The sequence below is a fragment of the Callorhinus ursinus genome, unplaced genomic scaffold (assembly GCF_003265705.2).
Source record: "Callorhinus ursinus isolate GAN/ISIS: 27379988/994484 unplaced genomic scaffold, GSC_fseal_2.0 scaffold6, whole genome shotgun sequence".
Classification (NCBI taxonomy): domain Eukaryota; kingdom Metazoa; phylum Chordata; class Mammalia; order Carnivora; family Otariidae; genus Callorhinus; species Callorhinus ursinus.
The window spans coordinates 79012664-79018509 of NW_027397068.1; the positions used below are offsets into that span (position 1 = coordinate 79012664).

Genomic DNA, 5846 nt, shown 5'->3' on the forward strand with positions numbered 1-5846 from the left:
TGTGTGTGTGTGTGTGTGTGTGTGTGTGTGTGTGTGTGTGTGTGTGTACACACCACATTTTCTTTATCCATTCATCTGTTGATGGACATCATCTGGGCTTTTCCCATCGTTTGGCTACTGTGGACAATGCTGCTATAAACACTAGGGTGCAGGTGCCCCTTTGGATCACTATTTTTGTATCCTTTGGATAAATACCTAGTAGTTCAATTGCTGGGTCATAGGGTAGTTCTATTTTTAACTTTTTGAGGAAACTCCGTACTGTTTTCCAGAGTGGCTGCACCAGTTTGCATTCCCACCAGCAGTGTAAGAGAGCTCCCCTTTCTCCACATCCTCACCAACATCTGTTGCTTCCTGACTTGTTAATTTTAGCCTGGAGTGAATTCATCTTTCAATTCCTGCTTTTGATGGTAACATTAGCATTTGGTTTGTGCATGTGTTTTGGAATTTTGGGTTTGTCAACTCATCCTAGGTGGCGATTCTTTCAATCTCTCTCTCTCCCCCCCTCTCTCGGTGCCTCTTTGCTCACACCTCCTTCTGGCTAACGGAGGCATTGACCCGGTCCAAGTGGGGCCTTCATCCTGGAGCAAGGAGTGTTGTCCTGGCAGGAGGATCCGGATATACCAACATATGGCTTAGCTCAGCTCCTGGTCAGAGGGCTGGATCCGTGTTTCCTCCCTTCCCTGTAGGCTCTTAGTCCCCAGTGCCCAATAGGATCCCACCGCCTTGTCGGATCTGCCTGCTCTGGGCCCCGAGTCCAGCAGTATGGCTTCTCTAGCTCCTTCTCATCCTGTGCACTTGCGTCCAACGCAGATCCTCAGGGATGTTTGGTTGTTTCAAGTACCCTCTAATTTTACATTTTCTCTGTCCTTCATCTATCATTAGTGTATATTTAGAGCAGGGGCATGTGTGTGGCACCAGCACCTCGAGCACAAACACCATCTTAACCAAAGCTTCAGGCCAAGATTTTTACTTTCCACAAGATTTTGCAAACATCAGCTATTTTAAAAATGTTTAAGTTGTACTGCATTTCCAAAAGCAAACACGTATAATTTGGTATTTTTGATTTCCAGAGATGCTAGTGGATCAAGGAGAGGCCGGGGGGAAGATCCGAGATATTCCACTTTCAGGTTTCCCATGAACACCACATTTCTCTTGGTTTCTCCAGTTCTTACTGCTGGTAAAGCATTTAATAGTCCACGTTCCCTTCATTTGGTCTGTGTTTTCATTTGTTTAAATAAAATGTAATGGGAGTTTGCATTTAAAAATGTGTTCTAACAAAATTATATATATTCTATATACCAGCATACATTATATATATAATTTATATTACTATGTAAATAATTATAGGACACATTTTATTTATATTTTATTTTTATAATATGTAATTATATTATAAAATATATGTTTATATATATATGTATGTGTGTGTATATATATATGTATATATATATATATATATATATTATACCCACTTTCTGGCAGAAAGGGGCATGAGACATAGGGAATCAAGGTTGATATATTTGTACCTTTGGTTCTTCTTAGGTCTGTTAAATTCCTGATTTTCTTCCTGACACTTTCTAGTTTCCAGAGCCTATGAAAATTGGGGCAGGAGTCAGTTCACCTTAGAACCTGGCTTTCACAATGTCTCCCCGCATTCTCTTTGCTTCTGTTGAATCAATGGCAGCAAGTGGATGGAGTCATGTGCAAGCCGCTCAGTAGACCCAGACCTCTGTTGTAGGGATGAGGCAAACACGCCTTTTCCTTCCAGCCCCACTGTCTGGAACTATACTTTCTATTATCTAGAGAAAAGGTGAAAGGCTGGGTGGAAACCATCTGTGGCTTTCATGCTGTGGCGTCCACCTGTGTAAAGATCACTCACTTGAGTGACAGCACTCTACCGCAAGAGGGCTGGCGGCGCTGGGCTGGGGGCCACGGACCACAGCGGCCGCCGCTGTGGTCAGCAATTATTCAGCCAACATCAATTCTAGGCAAAGCACGGCGCTGTGCACCGCGCTGGGAGTGGGGGACAGAAGCAGAGTCAGAAAGACAAGTCCTGGGCACCAAGCGGCCTTAGGTAAACTAAGGTAACATGAAGCAGTTCTCCAACACATGAAAGGTAAGTGACTGGTGTTCCCAAGGTATAATTCCCCTCTAACACCTTAAATACACACACACACATGTGCGCACGCACACACACATGGTCTATTTCTTTTGCATTCAGTGTAAATACCTTCTTTCCTTAAGATTTGGCATCTTCTTTGCAGCATTATCTTAATTTATAAAATGCTAACAAACACATTTAACCACTGATGTCTCAGTGGGTAAGCTTAATTTCCTACTTTAAGGGCTTTATGTTTCTCTGCTTTCCCTTGTTTCCTGAAAATTCTAACAGGTAACCTAAAATTTAACCATCAAGAACATGGAAATATAATGCAGGAAGATTTTAAAGGTATATTCCTCCATTTATCAGTAAAGTAGCACATACCCTCCTTACTTCTGGAGACTTAATCCTTTGGGATCTCTCTCTTTTTAAAAGTTAAATTAACAACACTGACATTCCTAGCCATGGGTTTGGCAGAGGAAGAGTCTGGTTATTTAACTTTCTATAACTAACTAGAACTTCACTTGTGGAATGTAGTCTACCCCAGAAAGTTTGCTCTTTGTAACTTTATTATATCCCTTTACTTGATGTTTTATTTAAAGACCATCCTCTGAATTGATAGATCTAGCAAAAGGGCTCCTAAAATGATCTGTATAATCTTAGGATTAAAATATTTCAAAATTAACTTACTGAAATATGAAATTTATTGGTGGCTAGAAAACTAAATGAACTATAGATTAAACAGAGTTGATATATTTGTACCATTTGTTCTTCTGAGATGGATTAAGCTCCTAATCTTTCTCTTGGCATTTTCTGTTTTCCAAAGCTTGGGAAAATTGGGGCAGGAATAGGTTTATTACATTTGGTTGGTCTTAGAACCTGGTTTTCATTAATATTGAAAAAAAATTTTTTAAGTTCAGAGTTTAACCAGAATTTTAATAAAATATCATTACTTATTTGTCCCCATTACATTATACTTTAAGGTTTTAAGTAGATTTAAGTTTTAGACAGAGATACTTAGAAATATTTGTAGACCAATGCAGATTTAAGCAGGAGCTCTTACTCTTTTAAGCGTAACTAAAAATACTACTTTAAAGAAAGAAAACTAAAAGTTAAATACGAAGTGGAAAATAAATCTTAAAACAGAGTTATAGATGAAAACGATTTTCTTTTTCAACCTCACCCAGCTTTGCTCACCTTCAGCCTAGTCTCTGGTCTCACATCTTGGTTTCTCGGTCTGTGAGGTGGGGTGAATAATGAATCCCGCATGAATTTATTTTTATACAGTATTTCTTGAGGAGCAGTTAAATCTGATTTCTTAAATGTATCAGAACTCAACAGTACACTGAAAACAGAAGATTGTGTCTAATTATTTTTATAATGTGGTATCAAAATTAACACAGGGATTAGTGTATTACCTTGAGGTCTTGAACAATAATAGTTAATGCAGCACGTCAACCTTAAAAATTTCATGGCCTGAACACATATATACTTGCTCTTCATGATTTAGAAGTCATAGGTATTCTACAGATTTTGGGTTGCTTTTAAACCTTTGTCAATAAACTAATGCTGGTTGCAATCTACTACGAGTTGTAGTTTGGATATTAATATACTACTCACATATAATATAAATGGGGATTTTTAATAAGACTCATGAAAACTACAATAATTAACATTGATTAAGAGCTGTCTATGTGTCCTGCATCATAGTGCAGGCCTTCCGTGCATGCCAGACATTTTTACTACAAAAACACTGCAGGGAGCTCAGACTTACTTTCTAGCAATGCTGAATTTTCCCTAGCCACACTACTGTACTTACTTCGGACACCCGCAAGGTACTCACCAGCTTTGCAGACTGCATAATTCTTTATGAGCAAAGTGGTTCCTGGTAACAGCATCATCAGGAATTAAGCTCTGACAACGAGAACTCGGCTGACACGGTGGCCGAAAACTCGTGTGGTGCCCGTGGAATCTAGCGAGACAGTTCCAAGCCCTGTTGACTCTGCCACGTTCACTACAAACACAAAACAAAACAGAAAGAAAAACCAACAGGAGTCTGTAAAGAAGCACGGGAACTTATTAAAGGTACAAAGGAAGAGAATGCCAGAACATGAAGGTACCATTTACACACCTTTGCTTTTCTACAAGTCACCATCCTCTAATTTTGAGAGAGCAGACCACAGAACTCCTGAAGGATTCCTCCCCCCACCCCCACTGGCTCAGCACCTGGGGGGCTCCTGGGCTGAAGAGCCTCCTTCCCCGCCCCTGCACTGTAGAGTGCTGAGGAAAAAGCTGAAGACAAAGCCCAGTAGGGATGATCTCTTCTTTCCTACAAAAGAAAAGATCCGATTGGTGGAGAGAGAAATTATCTCCACACTGGAAGACAGAGGAATGCCAAAAATAAAGAGGCTTTGTCAAATTTAACTCACTATTTTCATTCCTTAGCTCTGGCAATTCGAAGATGAAGGCTTTTGGTTACAGCACATCACAGGTAATGTAAGAAACCAGCTTCACCTGAATGAGCACTGCATGGAGGAATCTGTTGGAATGTGTTCTGTGGCCAAAAATAATTATTTTGGGGGGGGGGAGGTAGGGGGCAATTAAAGAGAAAGCACCTAATGAAACAAACATCCCTACAATTTAGAAAGCCTGCTAGTGAAATTAATTTGAGGGCTCCACACCTACTGGGACGCTTGGAGGCTTTAACATCAGGGTGAGGTGGCATTTCTCCCTGTCAAAAAAAAATGACTCTTCCCCTCTCTTGTTAGGCTGTCTCTCCACGTCTGGGGAGCTCTGCGGGTACAATCGGTCTCGGGGCGGACAGACACAAAGAGAGCTGGGCACCCCAGCTGCACTCTGCACTGCAGGACACACCTGGACAACAGCAAAGGCTCAAAGAACGCAGGAGAGCAGAGGAGAGGATTGCCTCCAGAACACCGGGAGCATGGCACAACGCTCATCTTTGAAACACACATACGGAGCACGCTAATTTATCCTCCTCCGAAGGAAGCAGCTCCAAAAGGATTGCTCTGATTGGACCCCAACAAGAAGGGAATCACCCTGGAAGGGACACCTTAGTGACCCACACACACCTGCGGGGGACCCAGGCGGGGCTAGAAGGGGAGCAGAGTACACACGGGCCCTGCGGCGCCGCACTCCCGCGCTCGCCAACGCGCCCGCCCACGGGGATTTCTGCCCGCGCTCTGCTGTCCCTCCACCCTTGCGTGCCCACGCCCATCGTCCTCGCCCAGCCCCGCGCGCCCGGACCCAGCCCCGTCCGTCGGAACCCCGCACCCTGCAGACCCCACACCTTCGGAGCCCCCAGCCAGCCCCGTCGGAGCCCAGCCCTGCCTGTCCAGACCCAGCACCCTGCAGACCCCACACCTTCGGAACCCAGCCCCACCCGGGCGAACCCAGCGCCGTGCGAACCCAGCACGGTCGGAAGCCAGCACCCTGCAGAGCCAGCACCCGGCACACCGGCACCTTCGGAACCCAGACCCACTCGGTCGAACCCAACATCCTGCAGACCCAGCGCGGTCGGAGCCCGCCCCCGCCGGTCCCAGCCCGGCACGGTCGGAACCCACCCCTGCCGCTCCGACCCCAGCACCGCCCGGCCCCGGCGGCGTCCGAGCCCCGCCCCCCGTCCGAGCCCCGCCCCGCCCCGGACCCCGCCCCGGCCCCGGCGCGCGGGAGGTGAGGCGGCCCGGCGCGCGGCGGCCTGTCGGTGGCCGGCGCAGCAGCACCT

The 5846-nt window shown here is 45.2% G+C and overlaps 1 long non-coding RNA gene across 2 annotated transcripts; it reads right to left on the bottom strand.

The window, feature by feature from the left end:
• Positions 1–38: 38 nt before the first annotated feature.
• Positions 39–5416, bottom strand: LOC141373025 (uncharacterized). 2 transcript variants are annotated; one of them, XR_012378657.1, is made up of 5 exons: positions 4531–5416; positions 4328–4430; positions 3945–4115; positions 3299–3446; positions 39–1860 (listed from the first exon to the last, which is right to left on the bottom strand). It is a non-coding gene; the product is annotated as an uncharacterized lncRNA (long non-coding RNA). The 2 variants fall into 2 exon arrangements; XR_012378658.1 differs by having other exon boundaries at positions 39–2013.
• Positions 5417–5846: the final 430 nt, after the last annotated feature.